This window comes from Aquarana catesbeiana, linkage group LG13, assembly GCF_042186555.1.
Source record: "Aquarana catesbeiana isolate 2022-GZ linkage group LG13, ASM4218655v1, whole genome shotgun sequence".
Classification (NCBI taxonomy): Eukaryota; Metazoa; Chordata; class Amphibia; order Anura; family Ranidae; genus Aquarana; species Aquarana catesbeiana.
Window position 1 is genome coordinate 27,519,293 of NC_133336.1, and position 18,584 is coordinate 27,537,876.

Consider the following 18,584-nt stretch of genomic DNA (forward strand, 5'->3'; position numbering starts at 1 on the left):
ACCCAGTGCCGGTGAAACAGAGGGAAGCAGAGTGAAAGTAACAGACCCGCTTAAACCAGCAGCTCCACCGTGAGTTAGTGCTACATATACAGTAACTGAAATACATCACAAGTGATATAATTTGCTGCTCAGTGATTGCAGTATTCTAGTCTGCATCCCCCCAAGGTAATACTTAAAATCTTGACTGTTAGTGGGCCCAGAGAACAGGAGTTGAGAACCACTGACCTAGAGCATCTCTCCTTTCCCTGCAAAGTGTATCTATCTCTCCTTTACTTGCAGAGTATCTCTCCTCTCCCTGCAGAGTATCTCTCCTTTACCTGCAGAGTATCTCTCCTTTACCTGCCGAGTATCTCTCCACTCCATGCAGTGTATCTCCCCTCTCCGTGCCGAGTATCTCCCCTCTCCGTGCAGAGTATCTCCCCTCTCCATGCAGAGTATCTCCCCTCTCCATGCAGAGTATCTCTCCTTTACTAGCAGAGTTTCTCTCCTCTCCCTGCAGAGTATCTCTTCTCTCTGTGCAGTGTATCTCTCCTTTTCTTGACGAGTATCTCTCCACTCCATGCAGTGTAACTCCCCTCTCCGTGCAGAGTATCTGTCCTCTCCCTGCAGAGTATCTCCCCTCTCCCTGCAGAGTATCTCTCCTCTCCATTCAGAGTATCTCTCATGTAACTTCTGCTCTCACCTATGGCATTTCTCTCTCTGAAGACTATCGCTTTCCCCCTGCAGAATATCTCGCCCTTCCTTGCTCTGTGGTACACGTGAGAAGTATTTTTCCTCTCTCCTGATAGAGGGTTACGTATGTGTTGTGGTTTCCTAAACGCCATCCTTCCACAATAAGCACAACAGTTGTTTTGGTGTGTTTTGGACTATGTGAGAGACTAAGATGGCGAGGGGGTGCAATAGTGAGGGTGGTGAGTAATAGAAAATAGCTGCATTTTAACTGTCCCCCTTAAGCCTCAACAGCAGCTGGATAGAGTTGTACACATACCAGGGCAAAAATGATACTCCATGTCGGGTTAGACGGGCAGCACTGACAGTGAAAACAATCCATTTAAGTAAATGGAGCTGCTCCGCAACCACATGCCCTGTGTTATGGGCTTTTCAGGGTTAAAACAGGTGGTGAGGAGGCGACATATTATTATTGACTCCCAGCCACCTGTCAACTGCCCTCTGAAAAGTGATTCACCAATGAAAGCTTTTCAGAGGGTTGGCAAGGTCTGCTGCCAGTGTAAAAGAACCCTTAAAGTATAACTAAAGGCAAAACTTTTCTTTAGGTTTTAGATAGGGTGAAGAGGGAATAGAATGCTTGTCACTGTTTATTGCTGTCTGTGCCCCGTTAGGGAGAGTCACCCTCTTGTAGCGGTACCCCTGTGGGGGCTGCTGATAAACTCTATACCCCACTGGTTACCTCGACTCTGCAAATCCTATCTTACCTCTGACACCTTGGGTTCCATCCTGCAATGTTGCGTTAGTAATGAGAAACTCACACAGTATCACTGAACCACTCTGATATGTTTACTGAGATAGAAATGAACACAAAGAATGGCATGAGTAAAACACAGCTTATGTTTGACAGAACACATTTCTCATAGCTGATATACAAAGGTGCTTGACATAAAACCTCTACAAGACCTATATGAACAGGTATACAAAGAAACAAATATCTGCAGCGCTTACCCCCGAAAGAGTGGCTTAATATTTGCTATATCCATAATTCACGTTTACTACTCAACCCTCGCAGCCCATAGATTTAAAAGTCACAGTCCTTAATGCTTTTTCTTAATGCTTTATTCATCAACATAAACTGGGATGGGAGAAGGACTTCCTTTGAGATGCTCTTTTGTTACATTGTCATCTTTCAATGAATCATACAGGAAAATCTGAGTACAATTGCGGGTAGTCAAGAAATCATTTTTAAACGATCTCTTCAATCAGGGACGATGGAAGTAGATTTGATAGAGAATGAGTTGATAAAGAGTCACTCTGAATAACTTCTTCATCTGGATAACTTCAAAAGGAACGATCCATATCTCTATGTGTGTACTTGCAGCTTCACCGCTACCTCTTTACCACTACTTCCCACCGACATGATACTTCCAAATTAAGCTAAAGGAGAGCAAATCTGGATAACTCCTCCCGCTTGACTGATTGGAATCCCGGGGCAATGCTGAACTCAAAGTCATAGGCCATCACTGCCCATCTCACTGACTTGTGCACCAACAACCCTCAGTCTCTGGCAGTACCTTTCCCTTGGGCTTTCACTCACATGATCGATAGTCCACGTGCCACTCATAAACGATCGATCGCCCAGTTTCCTTCTGCTTTGTTGCTACTTCATCCGCAATGATCCTCAGTTTTCTCTACCTCTTTGTGGCCCATTCCCCTCCCCGAAGGGGCGGCCTACAACATCCACGACTACATGCGGCAAGATGTCGTCTGTTCCTCCATGAGGACCGGATCTCCACCCTTCTCACTAAGGTGAAGCTCCATTGGCTCCCCGGACGGGAAAACCTCCAACTTCCCCTCCGGGAACCAGGCTGGCTCTCTCGCTCCTCAGAGCAGGACTGGACTGGAACCTTCCCGGAACCATGTGACCCCCATTTTATATGAGAGTCCTGGGATTACCAAGCAAATTAATGATTGGCCGAGACCAACACAATAACCACCTGTCACTCAAATAGGGAAATCAAACAAAACAGGCCTGCTGCAAATAGCATCAGCCTGTCTAAATTTACCTGTAACAGAAAGCTAACAAGAAAGGTCACCTACCTAAAAGTAGGTGCCCGCTACATATCCAACACCCTTAACACATGTATCGGATACCTTTCCTCTGAGGCCTCAGCACACAGACCAGCAAACAGTGTTGGGCACATACACACAATAACCACAATGTAAATTGTATAATATCCTACAGATTGGCTCCCCCTAGGTTGTAGTTCAGTGATTTAACAATAGAATACAGAGCAGTGGTACATAACAAAGGGGAAATGATCAATGTTCTTTCAATTTCCGGATATCTTCAGCTAGCCTGTTGTTTATACTTCAGTGTATTTTTGTAATCCAGGTAAGGAAAAGACAAAAACAAAAGAAGAGCAGATATGGGCTAATTGGTGCTTTGTCTGAAGAAGTAGTATCACATGTATGTTCCTCTTTAATTACAGTTGTGAAAAAGTATTTGCCCCCTTTCAGATTTTTTCATTTGTTTTGCATATTTGTCACACTTAAATGACTCAGATCATCAAACAAATTGCATTAAATAACATTAAATAACCAGAGTAAATACAAAATGCAGTTTTTAACAACTTCAGCCCCGGAAGGATTTACCCCCTTCCTGACCAGAGCACTTTTTACAATTTGGCACTGCGCTATAAACGGAAAAAGACTGAAAATTTTGAAAAAAAAAAATGACATTTTCTACTTTTTGTTATAAAAAAAACAGCTTTTAGTTTATGCCTGCCTATGTCATTTCTTGAGGTGCTAAAATGGCAGGGCAGCACAAACCCCCCCCCCCCCCCCCCCCAAATGACCCCATTTTGGAAAGTAGACACCCCAAGGAAATTGCAAAGAGGAATGTTGAGCCCATAGAATATTAATTTTTTTTGTCCCAAGTGATTGAATAATGACAAAAAAAAAATACAAAAGTTGTCACTAAATGATATATTGCTCACACAGGCCATGGGCATATGTGGAATTTCACCCCAAAATACATTCGGCTGCTTTTCCTGAGTACGGGGATACCACATGTGTGGGACTTTTTGGGAGCCTAACCGCGTACGGGGCCCCGAAAACCAATCACCGCCTTCAGGATTTCTAAGGGTGTAAATTTTTGATTTCACTCTTCACTGCCTATCACAGTTTCGGAGGCAATGGAATGCCCAGGTGGCACAAAACCCCCCCAAATGACCCCATTTTGGAAAGTAGACACCCCAAGCTATTTGCTGAGAGGCATGGTGAGTATTTTGCAGCTCTCACTTGTTTTTGAAAATGAAGACAGACAAGAAAAAAAAATTTTTTTTTTCTTTTTTCAATTTTCAAAACTTTGTGACAAAAAGTGAGGTCTGCAAAATACTCACTATACCTCTCAGCAAATAGCGTGGGGTGTCTTCTTTCCAAAATAGGGTCATTTGGGGGGGTTTGGTCCCACCTGGGCATTCCATGGCCTCCGAAACTGTGATAGGCAGTGAAGAGTGAAATCAAAAATTTACGCCCTTAGAAAGACCTGAAGGCGGTGCTTGGTTTTCAGGGTCCTGTACGCGGCTAGGCTCCCAAAAAGTCTCACACATGTGGTATCCCCATACTCAGGAGAAGCAACAGAATGTATTTTGGGGTGTAATTTCACATATTCCCGTGACATGTTTGAGCAATATATCATTTAGTGACAACTTTGTGCAAAAAAAAAAAAAATTGTCTTTTTCCCGCAACTTGTGTCACAATATAACATATTCCATGGACTCGACATGCCTCTCAGCAAATAGCTTGGGTGTCTACTTTCCAAAATGGGGTAATTTTGGGGGGGGGGGTTTGAACTGTCCTGGCATTTTATGCACAACATTTAGAAGCTTATGTCACACATCACCCACTCTAACCACTTGAAGACAAAGCCCTTTCTGACACTTTTTGTTTACATGAAAAAATTATTTTTTTTTGCAAGAAAATTACTTTGAACCCCCAAACATTATATATTTTTTAAAGCAAATGCCCTACAGATTAAAATGGTGGGTGTTTCATTTTTTTTATTCACACAGTATTTGCTCAGCGATTTTTCAAACGCATTTTGTGGGGAAAAAAAACACACTTTTTTTTTATTTTAATGCACTAAAACACACTATATTGCCCAAATGTTTGATGAAATAAAAAAGATGATCTTAGGCCGTGTACATGGATACCAAACATGACATGCTTTAAAATTGCACACAAACGCGCAGCGGCAACAAAATAAATACATTTTTAAAAGCCTTTACAGGTTACCACTTTAGATTTACAGAGGAGGTCTACTGCTAAAATTACTGCCCTCGATCTGACCTTCGCGGTGATACCTCACATGCATGGTGAAATTGCTGTTTACATTTGACGCCAGACCGATGCTTGCGTTCACCTTAGCGTGAGAGCAGGGGGGGACAGGGGTGCTTTTTTTTTTTTTCCTTTATTATTTTTTTGCTTTTTTATCTTATTTTTAAACTGTTCCTTTCATTTTTTTTTTTTAATCATTTTTATTGTTATCCCAGAGAATGTAAATATCCCCTATGATAGCAATAGGTAGTGACAGGTACTCTTTTTAGAAAAAATTGGGGTCTATTAGACCCTAGATCTCTCCTCTGCCCTCAAAGCATCTGACCACACCAAGATCGGTGTGATAAAATGCTTTTCCAATTTCCCAATGGCGCTGTTTACATCCGGCGAAATCTAAGTCATGAAATGCTCGTAGCTTCCGGTTTCTTAGGCCATAGAGATGTTTGGAGCCACTCTGGTCTCTGATCAGCTCTATGGTCAGCTGGCTGAATCACCGGCTGCATTCTCAGGTTCCCTGTTGAGACAGGAGAGCCAGAGAAAAACACGGAAGACAGTGGGGGGGGGGGGCATTCCCTCCCACTGCTTGTAAAAGCAGTCTAGAGGCTAATTAGCCGCTAGGATTGCTTTTACATAAAAGCCGACCGCTGGCTGAAAAGAATGATACCAAGATGATACCTAAACCTGCAGGCATCATTCTGATATAACCACTCAGTTGTGAATTGCGTACCTGAAGACAAAAAAATGGTTAACAATAAAACACAGTAAACGGTAAAGTATAAAAAATTGCATACCTGAAAAGCAAACATGATAAAACATAATAACAATAAAACATTGCAGAATAGAATACAGTAAAAAAGAGCAGAACAATAGAGCGAGAATAGAGAGAGAGAGAACAATGAAACGACAACTATTTTTTTTATTTCATATATTTTTTGTGTTTTTTTTTTTTTTTTACACTTTTTTTTGTAACTGTAACTTTTATAACTATAACCGGTTCCAGGTTCAGGTCTCTCAAAATGCGATGGCATCTTGGGAGACCCTGTGAAAGTGTGCCTAGTCTGTGCAATGCTGTACCCTACGCTAATACTCAACTAGTGTATGGTAGCGTTCAAAACATTCACCAATGCAAAGACCAGGATTGTCAGGACAGGAGGGACAATAATAGCGGGTGTCACGCCTATATCCACGCTTGCTGCAGACACGACATCTTTTGGGGGGGGTTCGTTGGGTAGGGGTACTCGGGAGGACATAAAAATGCCTCTCATGCAGCCGACTGCATTTGGTTGGGGATGTGAATGGGGGAAGTATGGGCGCTGCAGAAGCAGTGGGTTCCCAATTATTAGGATTGGCGAATGCAGCAGGAAGGGCACTATGGGCACGACGGGCCTGTGTTTGTCTTCTTCTTGGTGGCAGCGGGACACTACTTGTGCTTGCCACCTCACCAGCTTGAACTGCATTTATGGAACTCGCCACGTCACCAAGTGTTACTGCAGTGCTGGTTTGATTACGACCGGGGTGTACTAGGCCACTGGTGCTTGCCAGTTCACCAAAACGCTACCAAAAAACTGTTAGCGATCGCAGGGATCAGGCCTGACTCTGCGAACGCTGCAGTTATGTGTTTAGTGTTTTGTAAGTGACAGTGATCGATCGATACTGCACTTGGGTGGGCTGGGCCGGGCGGAGGGGCAAAACGCAGGTGCTAGCAGGTATCTGGGCTGATCCCACTAACACTGCATTTTTGGGAACCCTAAACTGCTGGGGACGCTAGTATAGATCTGATCAGATCAGATATTTATCCGATCAGATACTATACCACTAAGGGAGGTGTACGGTGCGTGCGTGGGTGTTAGCGGTACTGGCGCTAACTTGACGCTGCCTGGGGCTGGTGCTTGCCAGTTCACCAAAACACTACCAAAAAAACTGTTAGCGATCGCAGGGATCAGGCCTGACTCTGCGAACGCTGCAGTTATGCGTTTAGTGTTTTGTAAGTGTCAGTGATCGATCGATACTGCACTTGGGTGGGCTGGGCAGAGGGGCAAAACGCAGGTGCTAGCAGGTATCTGGGCTGATCCCGCTAACACTGCGTTTTTGGGAACCCTAAACTGCTGGGGACGCTAGTATAGATCTGATCGGATCAGATATTGATCCGTTCAGATACTATACCACTAATGGAGGCGTATGCTGCATGCGTGGGTGTTAGCGGTACTGGCGCTAATCTGACGCTGCCTGGGGCGAAGCATATCACTGTCGGGGGATCAGGGGGCTAAACCTTTATTCGGTAATAAACGGCTGGTGCCCTGACACTATAAAAAATAAACGAACTAACCAGCGTCACCCGTAATGGTTATACGGTGATCAGTGGTGAAAGGGTTAACTAGGGGGCAATCAAGGGGTTAAAACCTTTATTAGATAGTATATGGGGGTCCCTGTCGCTATAAAACGATGACGACGAACCTAAATATTTACACTAATACAGCGATCAGAAAAATGATCGCTTAGCGACACTGGTGACGGGGGGTGATCAAGGGGTTAAAACTTTATTGGGGGGGTTAGGGGGGTACCCTAGACCTACAGGGGGCTAACACTAACTGCCCTCCCACACTAACTGTCACAAACTTACACCATGCAGTAATCAGAAAAAAAAAAACTGCTTGGTGCCAGTGTGACGGGGGGGGGGGGGTTGGGGGGTGATCGGGGGGGGGGGGGGGATCGGGGGGTGATGGGGAGTGTAAAGTGTGCCTGGCATATTCTACTGTATGTGTATGTGTTGTGCACTCACATTGATGTCTTCTCTCCTTGGCGCCGGAACGGAAAATACCGAGCCGAGGAGAGATTACATCATTTCCTTTGCTGCTGTTTAGCATACAGCAACAGAGGAATGATTCTGATTGGCTGGGAGCGATCGCGAGGGGGGGGCCACGAATGGATGGTCTCCCCCTCACCTCTTACTGCTCCCAGACCAAAGCCGACCGCCACGGGCACCGGGGGGGGTCCGATCGGACCCCCCGCCCGCGGGAAGGCAATTACGTACCAGGTACGTGATTTTGCCTGCCTGTGCCATTCTGCCGCAGTATATCCGCGTGAGGCGGTCGGCAAGTGGTTAAATGATGGTTTCATTTATTAGGCAAAAAAGCTGTCCAAACCTGCCTGGCTTTAGGAGAAAAAGTAATTGCCCCTAAACCCAATAACTGGTTGTGCCACCCTTGGCGGCAACGACTGCAATCAAGCGTTTGCGATAACTGGCAATGAGTCTTTCACATCGCTGTGGAGCAATTTTGGCCCACTGTTCTTTGCAGAATTGTTTTAATTCAGCCACATTGGAGGGTTTTCCAGCATGAACGGCCTGTGTAAGGTCATGATACAGCATCTCAATTGGATTTAAGTCCAGGCTTTGACTAGGCCACTCCAAAACCTAACTTTTGCTTTGTTTGAACCGTTTGGAGGTGGACTTGCTGTTGTGTTACAGATCATTGTCCTGCTGCATAAACCTACTGCACTTGAGCTTGAGGTCACAAACTGCTGGCGGGACATTCTCCTTTAGGATTTTCTGGTAGAGCTCGGAATTCATGGTTCCATCAATTATAGCAAGTCGTCCAGGTCCTGAAGCTGCAAAGCAGACCCAGACCATCACGCTACCACCACCATGTCTGACTGTTGGTATGATGTTGTTATTAAGAAATGCTGTATTAGTTTTATGCCAGATGTACCGGGACGCACACCTTCCAAAAAGTTACATTTTTAACTCATCAGTCCACAGAATATTTTCCTAAAAGTCTTGGGTATAATCAGATGATGTTTTTTGGTAAGTGTGAGATGAGCCTTTGTGTTCTTTTTGGTCAGCAGTGTCTTTGGCCTTGGAACTCTCCCATGGATGCCATTTTTGCCCAGTCTCTTTCTTATTGTTGAATCATGAACACTGATCTTACCTGAGGCAAGTCAGGCCTGCAGTTCTCTAGATGTTGTTCTGGGTTCTTTTATACCCTCTTGGATGAGTCGTCGTCATGCTCTTGAAGTAATTTTTGTAGGCCAGCAACTCCTGGGAAGGTTCACCACTGTACCAAGTTATCTCCATTTGTGGATAATGGCTCTCCCCGTAGTTCACTGGAGTTCCAAAGCCTTAGAAATGGCTTTGAAACCCTCCCTAGATCGATACATGTGCATTACTTTGTTTCTAATCTGTTTGTGATTTTTTTTAGATTGTGGCATGATGTGTGGCTTTTTGTGATCTGTTAGCATGCTTCAATTTGTCAGACAGCTTCTATTTATGTGATTTCTTGATTCAACAGGTCTGGCAGTAATCAGGCCTGGGTGTGGCAAGTGAAATTTAACTCAGCTTTCCAAAAAATTGTGGTTAATCACAGTTCATTCATGATTCAGCATAGGAGGGGGCAATTACTTTTTCACATGAGGCCAGGCAGGTTTGAACAGTTTTTTCCCTTATTAAATAAAATAATAATTTAAAAACTGCATCTTGGATTTACTCAGGTTATCTTTGTGTAATATTAAAATTTGTTTGATGATCTGAATCATTTAAGTGTGAGAAATATGCAAAAAAAGAAAAAAAATCAGGAAGAGGGCAAATACTTTTTCACATCACTGTATATGTGTAAAGTGCTGCATAAATTGAAAGTGCCAAATAAGTACCCATAATAAATATATAAAGTATCTATCTATCTAGATAGATATATACTATATTGTCAAAAGTATTGTGACACCTGCCTTTACACGTACATGAACTTTCCTGGCATCCCAGTCTTAGTCTGTAGGGTTCAATATTGAGTTGGCCCACCCTTTGCAGGTATGACAGCTTCAACTCTTCTGGGAAGGCTGTCCACAAGGTTTAGGTGTGTGTCTATGGCAGTGTTTCTCAACTCCAGTCCTCAAGGTGCCCCAACGGGTCATGTTTTCAGGCTCACCATTATTTTGCACAGGTGATTTGATCAGTTTCACTGCCTTAGTAAATACCACAGCTGTTTCATTTGAGGGAAATCCTGAAAACATGACCTGTTGGGGCGCCTTGAGGACTGGAGTTGAGAAACACTGGTCTATGGGAATGTTTGACCATTCTTCCAGAAGTGCATTTGTGAGGTCAGGCACTGATGTGGATGAGAAAGCCTGGCTCAAGTCTCCGCTATAATTCACTCCAAAGGTGTTCTATCGGGTTGAGGTCAGGACTCTGTGCAGGCCAGTCAAGTTCCTCCACCCCAAACTTGCTCATCCATGTCTTTATGGACCTTGCTTTGTGCACTGGTGAGCAGTCATGTTGGAACTATACAAGACCTCACCCGATGCCATCCTTTAAAACATCACAAAGAATCATAAACTTTTATTTAAAATTCATAAACATGATTAAAAATTACTCATTATTTGGCAGAAATAAAGCAGTTTAAAGCGAAATCAACATTTAACCCTTCGGGCGTTAAAACTTTAGCCTTTACAATCCAGAATGATTCTCTTTGGCTGATGTGGCGGACATAATTACCACCCCTCCAATGTCTGTCCACCCTTTCAATACCCCAAAATTTTAGGCATCTAGGATAACTGTTATGGCATTGTCTGAAATGTTCAGAGACGCTGTGGGTCCTGAGGCCCTTTTTGATATTATTAACGTGCTCCCCGATGCGAACACTCAGGGGTCTGGAAGTTCAGCCTATATATTGTAGTCCACAAGTACACTCCAACATATAGACCACTCCACGGGTGCCACACGTAATAAGATTCTTAATTTGATAAGTCCTATTAGCAGTGGCGGCTGGTGCTCAAAATTTGGGGGGGGGGGGGGGGCGCAAACAAACTGAAAAATACTGAACCCCCCCATCAATTGCAGCCTCACTGTGCCCATCAAATGCAGCCATTGTGCCCATCAAATGCAACCATTGTACTCATAAAATGCAGCCATTCTGCCCATCATACGCAGCCACTTGTGCCCATCATACGCAGCCACTTGTGCCCATCATAAGCAGCCACTTGTGCCCATCATAAGCAGCCACTTGTGCCCATCATAAGCAGCCACTTGTGCCCATCATAAGCAGCCACTTGTGCCCCATCATATGCAGCCACCTGTGCTCCATCATATGCAGCCACTTGTGCCCATCAAATGCAGCCACTTGTGCCCATCAAATGCAGCCACTTGTGCCCCATCATATGCAGCCACTTGTGCCCCATCATATTCAGTCACTTGTGCCAATCAAATGCAGCCACTTGTGCCCATCATATGCAGCCACTTGTGCCCATCATATGCAGCCACTTGTGTCCATCAAATGCAGCCACTTGTGCCCGTCAAATGCAGCCATTTGTGCCCAGTATATGCAGCCACTTGTGCCCAGTATATGCAGCCACTTGTGCCCAGTATATGCAGCCACTTGTGCCCGTCAAATGCAGCCACTTGTGCCCAAATGCAGCCACCTGTGCCCAAATGCAGCCACTTGTGCCCATCATATGCAGCCACTTGTGCCCATCATATGCAGCCACTTGTGCCCCATCAAATGCAGCCACTTGTGCCCCATCAAATGCAGCCACTTGTGCCCCATCAAATGCAGCCACTTGTGCCCATCAAATGCTACTGCTCCTCTCCTCAGGGGGAACCAGTGGCTTTCCTCCTCAGCGGCTTTTCTCCTCAGCGGCTCTCTCCTTCTCGGTGGCTCTTGTCCCTTCCTCAGCGGCTCTCGTCTCTTCCTTGGCGGCTCTCTTTGGGGGTGCGCAAACAAACTGAAAAATACTGAACCCCCCATCAGTTGCAGCCTCACTTTGCCCATCATATGCAGTCACTTGTGCCCATCAAATGCAGCCACTTGTGCCCATCAAATGCAGCCACTTGTGCCCCATCAAATGCAGCCACTTGTGCCCCATCAAATGCAGCCACTTGTGCCCCATCAAATGCAGCCACTTGTGCCCCATCAAATGCAGCCACTTGTGCCCCATCAAATGCAGCCACTTGTGCCCCATCAAATGCAGCCACTTGTGCCCCAGCAAATGCAGCCACTTGCGCCCCAGCAAATGCAGCCACTTGCGCCCAGCAAATGCAGCCACTTGCGCCCAGCAAATGCAGCCACTTGCGCCCAGCAAATGCAGCCACTTGTGCCCATCAAATGCAGCCACTTCTGCCCATCAAATGCAGCCAGGCTCGGCTGTCACTTCACTACCCCCCCCCCCCACAGACGGCCGTTCCAGCGGCATTTACTGCTCCTCTCCTGGAGTGACGGGGCTCTCCTCCTTAGCAGGAACCGGCGGCTCTCCTGCTCGGCGGCTCTTCTCGGTGGCTCTTCTCCTCGGCAGCTCTCTTCCTCAGTGGCTCCTCAGTGGCTCTCGTCTCTTCCTCAGTGGCTCTCGTCTCTTCCTCGGTGGGAAGCGGTGGCTGCGGCTCCTGTGTCCGCTCATCTCCTCTTCCGCCAAAGCGTTAGGCATCCAATAATGCTTTGGCCAATCGGGAGACAGGTCTCACTGACCTGCCTGCTGATTGGCAGGGAGGAACGTTAGTGTGAAAATAGCGAAAATTCATTCGCTATGCCACACAACAGGTGGGATCTGGACCCAGTGCTCTGCGCCCCGAGCCCACCCTATTTTGAAGCCTAATAGAGCCTCTGGCTCTACTCCTGTGCTTCAAAATACACCCCCCCGCCTATCCGCCATAGTATTTCATGTGTCTGGCCCCCTGAAATCCAAGACCATTTTAATTTCATATTTAGCATCCTTTTTAATATTAGAATCCGAGACCAAACTGGTTCTATCCAGGACACCAACCTTCTCTATCCCATTCTGAATTTGGTCCTTATGATAACCCTTTTGGTGGAATCTGTCTGCCAAGATTTGAGATTGAGCTAAAAAGTCAGTATTAGAAGAGCAATTATGCCTTAGGCGAATAAATTGCCCTCTAGGAATGTTACAAAGCCAACTTTTATGGTGGCAGCTGTCGAGAGGGATATAACCATTCCGGGTCAGTTGGCTTAAAAAAATTCCGTGTCTTGAGAACTCCCTCCTTATAACTCTCTAAATCAAGGAACACCATTTTTTGAGTATCCATGTTCCATGAGAGAGATATGTTTTTAGTGTTGGTATTCAACTTCAGCATAAATGCTTCAAGGCTAGACATGTCACCCTCCCAAATCATGATGAGATCATCACTGAATGGTTTATAGCACTTTAATTGGTTAGGACATTCCTGAAAAATACTTCCCTCTTCCCACAAGGCCATAAACAAATTTACCACGCTGGGGAAAAATTTGGCCCCCGTGGCAACACCCCTGGTTTGTAGATAGAAATTTCTGTCATACCAGAAATAATTCTTGGTTAGGCAGAATTCTAAACACGGTAATATAAATTTTCTATGTCTACTAGACAGATCAGATTTTAACAGAGCCCATTTAACAGAAAGGATAGCATCAGAATGGCTAATGTTAGTATATCAATAGTAATCAATATACTATTACTCCTGCAGGGAACTTTCTCCAAAATCTGAATAAACTGTTTGGTGTCTCTAAGCTAAGCCTTGGTCTCTGAGACAATAGGCTTAAGGAAATGATCAATATACTGGCCTAAAAACTGATTCTATGGCGTTTACTATAGGTCTCCCCGGCGGATGTATAGCATCCTTATGGACCTTCGGCAAAAAATATATGATTGGCGTCCTACAGGCACTAGGATCTAGATAATTGGCTTCCTCTGTAGTAAGAACTTTTCATTTCAGGCCCTTCTGAACTAAAAGACCCAAATCCTCTTTTATCATTTGTTAATGGACAAATTACTGAAGTTTGAAGTTATAACTTTAAACCAGTAATTTCACAGTAAATAAATAATACATTATTATCTTATAACATATATAGCATAATGATATATGATTTAGCTTGTACCTTTTCAGCAGCAGATTCTCATTCTCCCTCTTAACTGTTTGAGAAAACCATGGGATTGTGGATAAATCGTATACACATAAACACATGTTTTTTCCTTGTAGTTAAGAGGGCTGGGCTGGAAGGGAGCATTTGTCTTTTAGGCCGGGTTCACACTGGTATGACACGATAGTCGTACCACTGTGGATCCAACTTTGCCCTGCGACTTGAAGTCCAACATCCGTCCGACTTCAATGAATGGGGATCCAACTTTGGCACTTTGTGTCTGGTATGAATCTTTAGGGGGAACTCCACACCAAAATTTAAAAAAAAACAAAAACGGCATGGGTTCCCTCATGGGTTCCCTCTCCAAGAGCATACCAGGCCCTTCTGTCTGGTATGGATTTTAAGGGGAAACCCCCATGCCCAAAATCCATACCATACCCTTATCCGAGCACGCAGCACGGCGCGCCAGGAAAGGGGGTGGGGACGAGGGAGCGCCCCCCTCCCACCTTGTGAACCATACCAAGCCACAGGCCCTCAACATGGGGGGGGGGGGGGTGCTGCACCCCCCACCCCAAAGCACCTTGTCCCCATGTTGTTGAGAACAAGGGCCTCTTCCCGACAACCCCACTACTTATATTGGCATGGGGCCTGGTATGGTCTTGGAGGGGGTACCCATGCGGGTTTTTTTTTTGGCTTGGGTGTTCCCCTTCAAGATCATCAGAGCACAAGTCGCATGCCAAAGTCAGATTAAGTCAGTTAAGACTGTGATCCGACTTTGATCCGATTTCAGTGATATTCAATGGGCTGAAGTAGGATCAAAGTCAGATCAAAGTAGTGCAGGGAGCATTCTCAAAGTCGGACTGACTTGTGTCGGACCAGTTAGGATGGCTCCCATAAGGAAACATTGATTTTCACACATCATGCGGCATGAGCTCCCAATGTCGGAGCAATTGTCGTACAAGTGTGAACCCAGTAAAAATTGTAATGTAACTGCGCTAACCCAGTGAAAAAAACACAAAGCTGCTACACAAGTATGTGACAAGTATTCAAATAAGATAATGTGAAAAATGTAGCACTAAAACCAAATGTAATGTAAACACAATATATCAAAACTAATAGTGTTCAAAAATAGTGGATATTGAAATCAAACCAATATAATATAGATGTGAAAAAAATATATATAAGTGTGATAAAGTCCAACAGTGAAATAAGTAAAAAGTCCATCTGAAAAATGAGAAAATCTTCCCACGTGTAATTTGTCAGCTAGTGAATCCTTAAAGTGAAAGAGGTTAAACACTCTTACCGGAGCAGATGGATTTGGATGCCGGTGACACAGAATCAAACAAGCTTAGAAATCCAGATGGATGGCTCTCTCAGATGTAGGTAGGGACCCCGGATCTCAGAAGACATCTCCTCTTGGCTGGAACAACTTCAGCAGTATCCACTAAACCGAAGAAATGATGCATCCAAAGGAACATCCAAAATCTCTCATCCAACCAAAAACAGGGGGAAGAAAAGAAAGGAGTGCTCCAATGGTGCAGATCAAAAAAGTAGGTTTATTTGTTTATGGGGACAATGTACAGCGTAATATGGCTTTCCTTCCCTCCGCATCAATACTGACACGGCGGATAAGGTACATGGGCACAGTGAGGCATGATTTGGGCACAGTGAGGCATGATTTGGGCACAGTGAGGCATGATTTGGGCACAGTGAGGCATGCAATGGGCACAGTGAGGCAGCAAATGGGCACAGTGAGGCATGCAATGGGCATAGGGACCCATAAACAGAAAATGTTATTCCTTTGATCATCACTCAAGTTGAAACGATCACAAAAACTTTCAAAGACATCCCCGTTGTGAAACGCATCTGCTCTTAAATAGTGCGGGATATCTTTCAAAATTTTCATCAACTGATCATGTATTCATGTATTTGCAACTTATATAATTATATATATATATATATACGCTACTGTCGTGTCTGCATCGTCTACCCTACCTCAATAGGACAATCTGGTATATAACATGACTTTGCTGTTTCCGACTGCTTTTTGATACTCCTCGTCGTAACCACCGAAATATGTTTGTTTTTTTAAATTGCAACATCATGCATTTCCTTTTCACTCTCCAAATGCTCAATATAGTTACAAAAAATTTCACAGTTTGAACAACTAGGTTCAATAGATAAATTCTCATGTGTTTGTGTAATTTAATATAATAACCTTCTTGATCCCCTTCAGTCTGGATTTCGTCCTCAACACTCCACAGAAACTGCTCTCCTAATACTAACAAACGATCTACTAACGGCCAAAACCAATCGACACTATTCTGTACTCCTACTCCTGGACCTCTCTGCTGCCTTTGATACGGTTGACCACCCCCTCCTCCTCAAAAAACTACACGCCTTTGGTCTCCCTGTGACTGGACTCTTCTCTGGTTCTCTTCCTACTTTTCCAACTGCACCTTTAGTGTTTTACAACTCTACTTCCTCCTATCCTCTTCCTTTCTCTGTTGGGGTCCCCCAGGGTTCTGTTCGTGGACCTCTCCTATTTTCAATCTACATCGCCTCCCTGGGTCAGCTGATTGCCTCCCATGGCTTCCAATACCACCTCTACGCTGACGACACCCAAATCTATTTCTCTACCCCTCAGCTCACTCCCTCTGTCTCCTCACGTATCACTAATTTACTCTCAGATATATCAGTCTGGATGTCTCACCACTTCCTCAAACTCAATCTATCCAAAACCGAACTTATCATTTTTCCTCCCCCATATGTCCCTTCCCCTGATCTCTCTGTCAAAATCAATGGCACAACTATAAGCCCATCCCCACATGCCAAGGTTCTAGGTGTAGTCCTAGACTTTGAACTCTCCTTCAAGCAACACATCCAATCACTGTCCAAATCCTGCCACCTCAACCTCCGCAACATCTCCAAAATACGCCCCTTTCTAACCAATGATACAACAAAGCTCTTAATTCACTCGCTGGTCATCTCTCGCCTCGACTACTGCAACTCCCTTCTCATTGGCTTACCTCTACATAGTCTATCACCTCTTCAATCCATCATGGATGCCGCTGCCAGACTCATCCACCTTACCAATCGCTCTGTGTCTGCCACTCCTCTCTGTCAATCCCTCCACTGGCTTCCGCTCAGCCAAAGAATTAAATTCAAAATTCTAACAACTACGTACAAAGCCATCCACAATTTCGCCCCCAGCTACATCACTTGCTTAGTCTCTAAATACCAACCTACTCGTTCTCTTTGTTCCTCTCAAGACCTCCTGCTCTCTAGCACCCTCATCACCTCCTCCCATGCTCGCCTACAGGACTTTTCCAAAGCCTCTCCAATCCTATGGAATGCCCTACCCCAATCTGTCCGCTTATCTCCTACTTTATTAGCTTTTAGACGATCCCTGAAAACCCTTCTCTTCAGAAAAGCCCACCCTACCCACACCTAACAACTGTATTTTCATTTTTTCCATCAGCTCATCCCCCACAGTTATTACCTTTTGTTTCCACTTGACCCTCCCTTCTAGATTGTAAGCTCTAATGAGCAGGGCCCTCTGATCCCTCCTGTATTGATTTGTATTGTAAGTGTACTGTCTGCCCTCATGTTGTAAAGCGCTGCGCAAACTGTTGGCGCTATATAAATCCTGTATAATAATAATAATTTCTGAAACATTTTCACCTCCTGATTTGTTTACTACACAAATCATATGTTTTTCAGGCACATCATAAACCAGTTTCATTACATTTCGTAATTTTCTCTTTGTTTTAGCTAATGAAAATCTAGCCATATCAATTTTAACATTCGCCTGTAAACATTGTTCATACATTGATTTCCACAAAATAGTGTCAGACACGTGATTCACTAAAACTTTAAATTCCAATTTGCTTTCATTAGCTAGACAAGCAACACATTCCATGATTTCTACTCACCGAATATAGGACTTTTTCCTTTATGCGCTGATCTCAAATAACCGTCTTTCAAGACTTGTGATTTCCACACAAAATTCTCAGGTCTTCACAATCATCAATCGATCGATTTTTCTTCTAAGTTTATATAATAATTCCGAAGTTTAATTTCAGTACATTACTTCACCCTTCTGATCAAGGAAGGAAGTGGTAAAAAAAAAAAAAAAACTTCCGCCAAATTGATACTGGCTTGCATGCGCCAATATAAAAAGTCAGTATAGCTGGGAAAAGTATTTTCTGCCTTTTCCAGATGATTGTGAGACAAATTTCTTAATTTGTATGACTTATACCGTGTACACATGAGCAGACTTTCCGGCAGACTTGGTCCGGCGGACCGGACTCCGTTGGACTATTCGATCGTGTGTGGGCTCCATGTTTCAAATCTTTCCAACGGACTCGAGTCCGGTCGAAAAATCCACTCGTCTGTATGCTAGTCCGACGGACGAAAACCGACGCTAGGGCAGCTATTGGCTATCAACTTCCTTATTTTAGTCCGGTGTACGTCATCACGTACGAATCCGTCGGACTTTGGTTGATCGTGTGTAGGCAAGTCCGTTCGTTAGGAAAGTCCGAAAGTCCGTCAGATAGACCGTTGGACCAGTCCGGTCGAAAAGTCCACTCGTGTGTACGTGGCATGAGTCAGCTTGAATCAAACCGTGTGATTTATTTCCACACCAAAGTTACAAAAATTGTACATTCAAATACAAAAATGAATGTAGCTTCAAATAAGAGCAAAGATATAAATCCCATAGTCCCTAATCCATTTTGGGAGCGA